Consider the following 11,168-nt stretch of genomic DNA (forward strand, 5'->3'; position numbering starts at 1 on the left):
CTTCACTTATAATAATAAAATCAAAGCCAATATGCTTTCATGCATACATTGTGGATATAGTAGGACTATTCTTGTTGTATTTACAATGTATTCCATTTAACTTACGGTTATGCTTATGAACTATTTCATTTTCATTTGTATGAATCTTGTTGAATGTGTGTTGTTGTGTTAATTCATCATTTTAACTTCTGGACTATTCCACATCTAAGCTTGTGATGTCACTTCGCTCATGCGTTCTTTTCAAGCTGTGTATTATTATAGGATTCCAAGGGGCGCACTTCCTTTTCCCTTCGTGTATTGGAACCTTCATGCATCACACTTGATGCTCTGCAGGGTCACACACTTGCTCTCACCCAAAGTTATTATACTTCACTCTGTGTTTTTCACAGTCAAGGCATAACATTACCATCCACTATCTGGACTCCTACTCCAAATAGTGTGAGGTATAGTTGGGATTTCATATTGGGGAGATCTCCTGAATGTTGGTGGGTCCAACAGAGTCAAATTTTCTGGTGCTAGAAGAACAAGTTGAGCCCTTGAAGTCTGTTTTGAATTTCTGCACTCATTTAATGACTTCTTCCACAATCATAACCCCACCATTTTTTTCTAGAAACATATGTTTGCAAGTGTTGGTGAGTATCATAGATGACTTATCAACTCTAAAATTCGACGATGAGGGTGAAACAACCTTATTCGAGCATACTACTCTTTTTATTTAATTCTACACATAAAACAACATCCACTATGAGGATATTGGTTGTAGTTCGTTCACTCTCACGTTTGAAGGGCGCATAAGGGTTGATGTGTAGTTTTTAACCCCGTACAAAAATTACCTATATACCAATTCTAAAACATAGAAAATAAACAATGCGAGAGCATAACACATAAAACACATATACACAAAGATTTTTCCACTGGATCCCAAAATTGGGACTACCAGCTTGATTTTTCATTATGTTTCTTTCAATGTTACAATACATATTTATACATGCTGAAGCATACAATACCATGGACCGAAAAAAATCGCGTCCAAAACCATGGACCGAAAACCATAGGTAGGTTCGCCCAACCTAATATAGGGTCGTGGAAGGAATATAACACAACCCAACATTCTCTCACTTGTTGTTTTCTTTCCACAAGGAGTCACAGGAGATCTTAGTCATTTTTCCAGCCCAGAAGCACCCATTGTTTCTCTACACCAAGAGAACTTCTCAGAGCTCACATATTTTGTCAATGCATCTACAGTATTCTTCAAAGTGTCCACCTTTACCAGCAACACCTTTTTGTCTTCTATCATATCCCTCAAAAATTGATACTGAACATCAATGTGCTTTGTCTTTGAATGGTAAGCAGGGTTCTTTGCCAAGAAAATTGCACTTTGGCTGTCACGGTCTATCCTTATAACTCCCTGTATTAACCCCATACTTGAACACAATCTCTGCAACCAAACTGCTTCCTTGCTTGCATGAGTGGCTGCCATGTATTCTGCCTTTGTAGTTGATAGTGCCACTACAGATTGTTTCTTACTCATCCAATTGACTGCACCTCCAAATAGGTTAAACACATACCCACTTGTAGATCTTATCTGATCCAGATCTCCAGCCTAGTCTGCATCAACAAAGCCACAAATATCCAATGCTTGTCCAATCTTGGTCTTCCTTGGTAGCACAAACCATAATCACTAGTGCCACGCAAATACCTGAAAACCCGCTTCACTGTTGTCCAGTGCTCCTTCCCTGTTTTTGACATAAACCTGCTCAATACTTCCACTACATGTGGAATGTTTGGTCTAGTACATACCATTACATACATTAGGCTATCGACTGCACTTGCATATGGAACACGAGACATATCCTCTTCCTCTTCTTGTGTCTTGGGACACTGTTCAACAGATAACTTTACACCTATAGGAATAGGAACCTTCACCGGTTTACTATCCTGCATATTGAACCTCTGCAATATTGTCTCAACATACTTCCTCTGGTTTAACCAGAGCTTCCTCTTTGCCCGATCTCTTTTAGATTCCATGCCCAAAATATAGTTTGCAGCACCAAGATCTTTCATGTCGAATTTGGAGGACAATTGGGTCTTCAAATCTTGGATAATTTCTTTGTCATTTCCAACCAGCAACATATGATCTACATACAAGACCAGATAAATAACACGATCACCAATTAATTTAAAATACACATAATGATTTGCTTTGCTTTTGGTGAAGCCAATTCCTCATATAAATGTATCAAATTTCTGATACCACATCCTTGGTGACTGTTTTAACCCATACAGAGACTTCTTTAATTTGCATACCAGTTCTTTCCTACCCTTCACTGCAAAGCCTTCAGTTTGCTTCATGTAGATATCCTCTTCTAGATCCCCATGAAGAAATGATGTCATCACATCCATCTGTTCTACCTCAAAATCAAAAGTAGCAGCAACAGATAAAGGTAACCTAATAGAAGTTACCTTGGCAACATGAGAAAAAATATCACCAAAATCAATTCCCGACACCTAGGAATAACCTTTTTCTACCAACTGAGCTTTGTATTTCTCCACCTTTCCTTTTGCATTTGTCTTCTTCTTGAACACCCATTTGTTGCCAATGGGTTTCCTTCCAACCGGAAACTCCACAAAATCCCAAGCCTCATTTTTGTGCAAAGATGCCATTTCATCAACCATGGCCTCTTTCCAGAGTTTTCCATCCTCTGAATCTACTGCTTCCTTCACAGTTCTGGGATCATCATCAGTGATGATAAAGCAAAATTTGAACAGAAAGAAGATGGACTATAACTTTCTGGCTACCTTCTTTCTCGAATTAATCTTCTCAGACCCGGATTTTGTGGCTCTTCATCTTCTGATTCCTCCTTTGTTATAGAGTCTGATTCTTCCTCCTTTAGCTCAAACTCTATCTTCTCATGTTCCTTTGGTTGGACTTCATGTTTAATAACATCTTTCACCTCTCTAAACACCACATCTCGGCTGTACACGACCTTCCTTGTTGCTGGGTTCCAAAGCTTATAACCCTTTAAGCCATCCTTATACCCAATAAAGATGCACTTTTTAGATTTACTATCCAACTTGGTTCGTTTCTCCTTTGGAACATGTACATATGCATCACATCCAAATACCCTCAGATGTGAAAGAGAGGGTTTCTTACCAGTACATACCTCTTGTGGAGTCTTATCCTCCAACGCTGATGAAGGTGATTTGTTGACCAGGTAACATGTTGTCTCCACCGCCTCTGCCCAGAATTCCTATCCTAACCCGGCACCACTGAGCATGCTTCTTGCCCTTTTCATCAACATCTTGTTCATTCTTTCTGCAACTCCATTTTTCTATGGTGTATATGGAGTAGTCTTCTACCATGCTATGCCACACTTCTTATAGAATTCTTCAAATTCCTTACTAGAAAACTCTCCACCGTTATCTGTCCTCAACACCTTTATCTTCTTCTATGTCTGGTTTTCCACCAGAGCCTTAAATTCTTTAAACCTGTCACAGACTTCAGATTTTTCTTAAGGAAATATATCCATGTATTCCTTGAGAGGTCATCTATAAATGATACATAGTACACAGGCTTACCTAGTGATGGAACCACCAGAGGGGAAACTCACCCGATTCTACTTCCCATATACACAATTTTCACAGAAATCAAAATCCAGAGAGCTATTACTCATACCTTCTACCATACCTTTACCATGAAGAATTCAAAGGCCCTTCTCTCCAATATGTCCAAGCCTTTGATGCCACAACATAGTCTTCTCTCCAGAGACCACCAGATTTTCTACTCCACTTTCAGGAACCACAGAACTATTGCACCCATCAACAATAGTGCTACCTTGCAGCTTGTACAGAGTTCCAATCTGAACTCCCTGCATCAATACTAGTGCTCCCCGAGCCATCTTGTAGGTATCCTTCTCGAACATTGTTTTTAGACTTGCATCATCCAGCTTGCTTACAGAAATCAGATTTCTGGCCAATGAAGGAATATGCAGAACACCCGAAAGTGTTCTAATCCTTCCACCTTGCAGCTTCAATTTTACTTTTCCATGACCAACAATTCTAGCCTTCCTATCATCCCCTAAGAAGACATCACCACCATCGTATTTCTCATACTCGCAGAACCACTCTCTATGGGGAGTGAAGTGAAAGGATGCACCTGAGTCAATCAACCATGCCTCATGATCTACATGTGTACTTGAAGAAGCCAAGTACACATCCCCACCTTCATCTGAGGTGGTTTTCACCTCTGTAGAAGGAGCATCATCAAATCCCTTTCCTTTATCAGGAGCTTTAGATTTACAGTCCCTTTTGTAGTTCCCTTCCTTTCCGCATTTCCAACACACCACCTTTATAGGTTTTCCTGGAGATTTAGATCTCCCTCTAGATTTAGATCTCCCACTCGATGACTTATTTTTGTTTCTATTCTGGGACAGTCTTCGTACAAACAAGGCATCACCATTTTGGCTCTCCATATTTTTCCGTCTCATCTCCTCTGTCAGAAAGGATGAGACTATTTCATCAAACTGCAAGGCAGTTGCATTGCTACCTATTGCAATAACCAGACTATCCCACGAATCTGGTAGAGAACACATCAAACTGATGCACTTATCTTCATCTGAAATTTTAATATCAACAGATGCTAATTGACTTACCACAACATTAAATGCGTTTAGATGCTCTGTCACCGAGTCTCCATCTTTCATCCTCAGGTTATACAGATTTTTCCACAGGAACAGTTTATTCACCAGAGACTTAGATTGGTACAAATTCCCTAACTTGTCCCACAAAGTCTTCACCGTAGCTTCCCCTGATACATTCAACAATACTGAATCTGTGACACACAATCGTATTGTGCTCTTTGCCTTTTGATCCAAATTCTTCCATTCTTCATCAGACACTCTCATTGGTTTAGTACTTGGATCTACCGCGATCCACTGATCTTTATCTACCAATAGGTCCTCCATCTTGAGTTTCTACAACTCAAAACTCTGACCATTAAATTTATTGATCTCTATCTTTCCACTGCTCACCATCTTCTTTCACCACCAGAATCGATCTTGCAGATCTCCCACTAAATAGGGTCTACCATAGGCCCAAGCGAAACCTTTCAGCAACAAAGGTGTCCCCTTGAAGCCAAAACAACTCTGATGCCAAATGTAGGTTTTAACCTCGTACAAAATACCTGCATACCAATTCTAAAACACAAAAAATAAACAATGTGAGATCATAACATATAAAACAAATATACACAGAGATTTTCCCACTGTATCCCAAAACCGAGACTACCAGCTTGATTTTTCATTATGTTCCTTTCAATGTTACAATACATATTTATACATGTCGAAGCATCCAATACCATGGACCAAAAAACATCGTGTCCAAAACCATGGACTAAAAACCATAGGTAGGTTCGCCCAACCTAATATAGGGTCCAAAAAAAAATTTCCTGGGGCGCTGCCCCGGACCCCATAGAGGGGGCCTACCCACCCCCCTCAAACCCCCCGTTGCACAATTAGCGCAACAAAGGGGGTGCTCCACCCCCCCTCTAACCCTCTGGTTCACTACGTAGGTTAGTCGTGGAAAGAATATAACACAACCCAACATGATGCCTCCATACACTCTTTCGAACATCTTGTCATAGAACTGTTTCATGCTTTTGATATGTATGATCGTAAAAATATGTGCAAGAAAATTTTGTAATTACAAAAATCACCTAATGAATCACTGCATCATTTTCACAATCATTTCATTTTTTTTTTTAATTTCCTACAGATAAAGTTAATTTTCCTTTCTTGACAGGTAGATTTCGATATCTTGTTCACACTTTAGAAAATCCACACGAGATTGAATATTTCGAACCTCTCCCAACGTACCTCAGTGCTAGAGCTTCTAAATATGTGATGGATGAGGTTATTGTTCCAAGAGACCCTCCATCCCCTTCTCATCAGACAACTCTAGTTCTATAGTTTGAGGTGGGAGAAGTTGAGAATTCATCCGTTGATCTACTACCATCTTTTACTACCTCACATACTCAGAATTTTAGAGCAGGTTTGACTACGAGTCTGATGTTTTTGATGAAGTGTTATCTCCTCATCCTCCATCCTTTGGTCCCTCTGAGCCTCTAGATTGTGATGTGTTTTGTTCACATGTTTCAGATCTCCCTTTTGATGTTCACAAGAATCAAGTTCTGGATGGAGTTGGTGTTGAGAAACCCACCTTCGATATCATTTTCGATGATTATGTGTCAGAGTTTGAACAATAATTTATGGTGAAGGATGACTTCCTTCTGTACACACCTCTTCCCCATTATCCTGACATTTTCCACGATTTTGTCATTCCTATTGAATCCTGTGAAAATTTAGCTTCTATTGATGTTACTACTTTTAATCATTCTCAGAGCATGTGGAATTCCATTTTTTCATCTGAATGTGGAGAGGACAAATCTCTTTTGTCTAATTCTCCTAATCTCTCATCTTATCTTTCTAAAAATACAGAGGGTGAAATTTCTCGTTCTCCATGATCCCCTCTTTATGATTCGTCAAATCATGAGGATGCATTCGTCTATGATCTTGAAATTTATGATTGTGGCTGTCGAGACCTCTTCATTGACTCATTTGTTCACGATTATGATTTTTCACTGCTAATCTTTCCAAGCCATCGATCTGTGACGATCTACCTTCTGATGAGTTAGAACTTCCCCAAGTTGTCGAGGCACTTCAGCCCAAGCTGATGGTTATGTCAGGTTATCATAGTATTTAGGTTAGTTCAACTTCTGATGAGAATAGTGTTGAATCTTTTGAGGTTCCTCATCACTCTATCAAACCTATCGAAAATCAATTTATTTTACAATTTTAGCACCCTCCATCTGTACTACATGATCCTATTGCTCAGTCATTGGAGGAGTTGTACGTAGCGAGCACTGTTGTAAAATGAAAATTTTCTTCTTTCTTCATGTTCACTCATCTTCACAGTTGAGACTTTGTGCTTGCATGTCTTTAAATTACAGTGTGTTTAAACACCATGGTACGACTGCAGAATGTCTTTCATACACTTTTCATTTTTATTTTTCTACTTGTTCATTCAAACTTCGAATGTTTTGTTTTTCATTGTCTTATCTTTTTTTTAATTGATTTATTTCTATATCATTCTTGACTTGCATTCCCTTGCGTACATAGGCTAGCCAATGTGTTGGTGGTTGCATTGGAAGTATCACTTCACGTGAGTCTGACCTATTCACTATTAGGTTAGGAGTAGGAGTAGTTGTTTTCTTTTCATGTTTGTTTCTTTGAATTGATTTCTTTCACTTTTCGCTCCGCTTATTTCCTTCTGTTTTTTTTATTTTTAGTCATAGGATAACTTTTGCATGAGACCACATTTGGCTTCTCAGACAAGAAAGGTAAAGTACAAGAGGAAGTTTTACTACTATAAATGCTTGGTCATCTGTCTATTCCCCCTCTCTATGTGAATCTTGAATTTCTTTCATTTGATGATATTCTGATGGAAAATATGTTCCTTTCGAAGAAAGTCATAGTGAAATAATGACACTTGTACTTTTAACTAGTACCACCTACTCTAATAGGTCTTCTAACTTTGGTTAATCCTTGTCAACTAAGTCGAGTAGAGTAAGGATGGGAGAAAAAACCTTAACAAGTATGTCATAGTTTTACGTAAACATCCTTCTCTCAAGGGACAACCTCTTATGCTCTCAATAAGTTGGGATCCCTCTTCCGCACCATGAGATAAATAAGTGCCTATGCATAGTTCTTTGAAAAAATAAATGAAGAACATGAAAAATGAAATAAAGGGTGAAAGAAGAGAAAGGCTTCCCACACAGACATGTGAAGCAAGAAACTCCACCGAGGTACCATCCAGGCTCACTGGAAGCGGAGCAATGTTTGTGATCCTGAAGCTACTCTGCCGAGGTACTATCTAGGCTTGTTCACAGCGGAGCAACACCAGAGCTGAAAACTAAGACTCTGACATTTTCTTTTACCTTTGCATTTATATACTCCTCACCCCTAATCGAAACAACTCAGTCTGACTTGGCTTGGTATGAGTGCTACCGATGAAGAGAATGGTAGGGAATATATCTTTAACTTAATCTGAGTGAGGAGGTTGTGGTAATCAATTAACTGAAAAATACTTCCATAAGAGTTAGACCTATTTTGCATGAGATAATATCCATTTAGAGAGCTGTAGTTCTACCAATGTGTCGCTAATGTTGTAGTGGCTACAACCACCCTCCAAAACTTTTCCTATGCTTTGATTTTGTAGCCTTCCTTCCTATGCACAGGAGCTCATCTTGCACTGATACAAGTATTCATGCTTTGAATAAGACTTACCTGTTCAATTGTGCTTTTGCTTGCTTGTTTTCACATCTAGTTGATCTTTCTAACTCACAAGTTGATCTCCTGACTTGGTTTCACAGTAGTTCTGGGCTTGCTTCTAGAAACTATGCAATCCTTGAGGGCAAGCAACCTTGATGATGGGAATTGCACAATTCAGACTAGAAGTTATCCTTGAGCTTAGAAAATGTGTAGTCATGGAAAGCAGCCCATCACTAAGCCCAGAAATTGCATAATCCCTCACTGAACTAAGAAACTGTGTAGTGCACTGAGCCATAAAGTTTTCCAGTTCCCTAGAATTGCATAATCTTTCCTTACAACGCGCATGGAAATTTTCCCCAGAAAAGAAAGAAAACTTAAGGGAAAAAAATTGCTAGGAAATAGGGATCTATTATTAGTTTCTTGAAGGTGTCACATTGTTATTTTTGGAAGTTTCCGCCAAGTGTCACTTTTCCTTGTTTTTAGGAATGTGCATTATAAACCCCAATTTTCTCAAATATATTAAATCGACACCTCTAGAGATCATTTCACATTCAATCTTAGACCTCTAGCATTCTTGATGAGATCAAGGAACCTTCATTGCGGTCGTTGTCACCTTTCTAGGTGAGTTTTGCTTTTGTCGTCTTTTGCCACTTTTTCTGTCGCTTTTTGTCATTTCACTTGTGTGAATGTTTTTTTACTTATTTCTCTTCATGTTTTTTGGCGTTTCAATTTTTTTAACCTTATAAAACTGTTTTTTTTAATTTTTGTTTGCTTTTCACAAGTGTCACATTGGTTTTCCTGTTTTTTGCACTGATAGTCACCGTTGTAGTGACTCTCCTCACATACTTGATTTTCCTTCTGTTTGATTAGTTTCTACACTTGATATACATTGATTTAATCATACTTCGTCATGTTTTCACTTAACCTCACATTATTACTCACTTCTGCTCATTTTTCACACTTCCATCTAGCATATCTGAACTTGTTTTGGCTAGATCTTTTCTTTCCCAACTGGGCACTACACAATCCTAAGGCTCAAGCCACAAGATTGGCTTCTGGAACTGTGTAGTACGTAGTATAGGATGGCCCCAACTGAGCACTGTGCATTTTCAAGACCCAACCTGTCACCTTGGCTGTTGAGATTGCAACAAGATGATGGAGCTTAGTGAAAAGAGTCACCTTCACTAAGTGGGCCCGCAGGCTATTTTTGGCGCAAGTCTATTTTTAGACATATGGATCATGTCTATGGATTGCAGGTTGCTGTTTATGGATGATTGGTCAAGTTGGGAAAAATAGATGGACTTCTATTTTTGATCAAAGTGTGAGTGATCACAGTGTGAGTGATCAAAGTCTATTTTTAGACTGGCTGTCAAAAATAGAAAAGTCAAATATTATTGTCTCATAATAATATTTGGACTATAAACTTGATCTTATTCTCTTGGAGCACTTCAGTTTGAGCTACAGAGGTGGCACATGCAGCTTTCAGAAGGAAATACACTTTTCTTATGAGTCAATTGAGTTTTTGCATGCATGACTTCAGTTAGAACTCAATCAGTTGAGTTTGGTGGAGTTGATTGTGGAGTTGATGGAGTTGTGTTCAGTTTGACTTAGTTAAACTAGTTATAATTAGTCTAACTGCAAATAGACTAATGATGAGTTGTTAAACTAATTATTAACTCATGATGCAACTAATGAATACATCAGTTAACTCAGTTGCATGTCAGTGCATGTTCAGTTCAACAGGGACAGGTGGTAGAGAATCAGATTGCTATCAGTTGTGACTATAGTTGTGCACCAGATCTTGCACAATCAAGGGATTGAGTATGCCAATGAGTTTGCTCACGTATTTGCCCAATATTGTAGCCTTTGCTCACGTCCAACAAAGTGTGAGTGATTATTTTGAGGTGAAATACGAGTTTGGTAAGCCATTCTCATCAATTCTTGAGCAGGTATTGAGCAGTGGAGGCAGGCAAGCAGTGGAATAGATTTGGAGATCAGATCTTAGCTGTATTGTGTGTAACAGGTGGAGCTGGTACTGGATTGCTTGTGATAAGCATTGTACTTTGTAATGTTACATGGTCTCAATCATTAATATACAGATAGTGTGGGGTTTTTAGCGAGATGCTTTCCCCGGGTTACATACTGGTTAATGTGTGAATGCTCTTGATGTTTTATTGTTATTGATGCTGCTATATTGATGATCAACGTAGAGGAGCTTATGTATTGTGTATGTATTCCGTAATAGTACATGATCAGGATAATCTCTGTTGAATATGTGTTAAATTATTCAAAATTTCTACATTGGCCACTGAGACTACACAATGCACCGTCTTTCCCAGACCACTACCTAGGCTGAATTGCACATTGCATAGTTTCAAGCCACAAGCTTCAACCTTGGCTACTGGGACTATGTAGTGTGAAGTTTCCATAGGTATTCAGTCCCTCTTGTCAATTAAAATTGTGAAATCCTCCCCATAAAATTCCCAGTTTGCTGCTTGATTATGCCTTGTATGTAGATTTTCTTAAGACTGATATTTTCTCGCCATGAGTGTATTTTCTATCCCACAGGTACAAAAGTGGTTGAGATTCCCTCCAGCAATCACTGTTACCATGGCACCAAAGAGAGTTTCTTCAAAAGAGACCATTGAAAGCAGTATTGGGGAAGTAGTTGAGCAAAAACCAGTAGACTTACCAGTGTATGTAGACACTCAATTGTTTATAGAAAATGGATCATCACTGACATGGCAACAGGTTAAAGATGATTTTGAAAAGTAGTTTGAGGCATATATAGAGGACTGATAGGTTTATCTTAGTATCTGATAGTCAGGACTCCATAAGGTT

Source organism: Pinus tabuliformis, chromosome X, assembly GCF_031772625.1.
Source record: "Pinus tabuliformis cultivar Carrire ecotype Pingquan chromosome X, CPIR1, whole genome shotgun sequence".
Taxonomy (NCBI): domain Eukaryota; kingdom Viridiplantae; phylum Streptophyta; class Pinopsida; order Pinales; family Pinaceae; genus Pinus; species Pinus tabuliformis.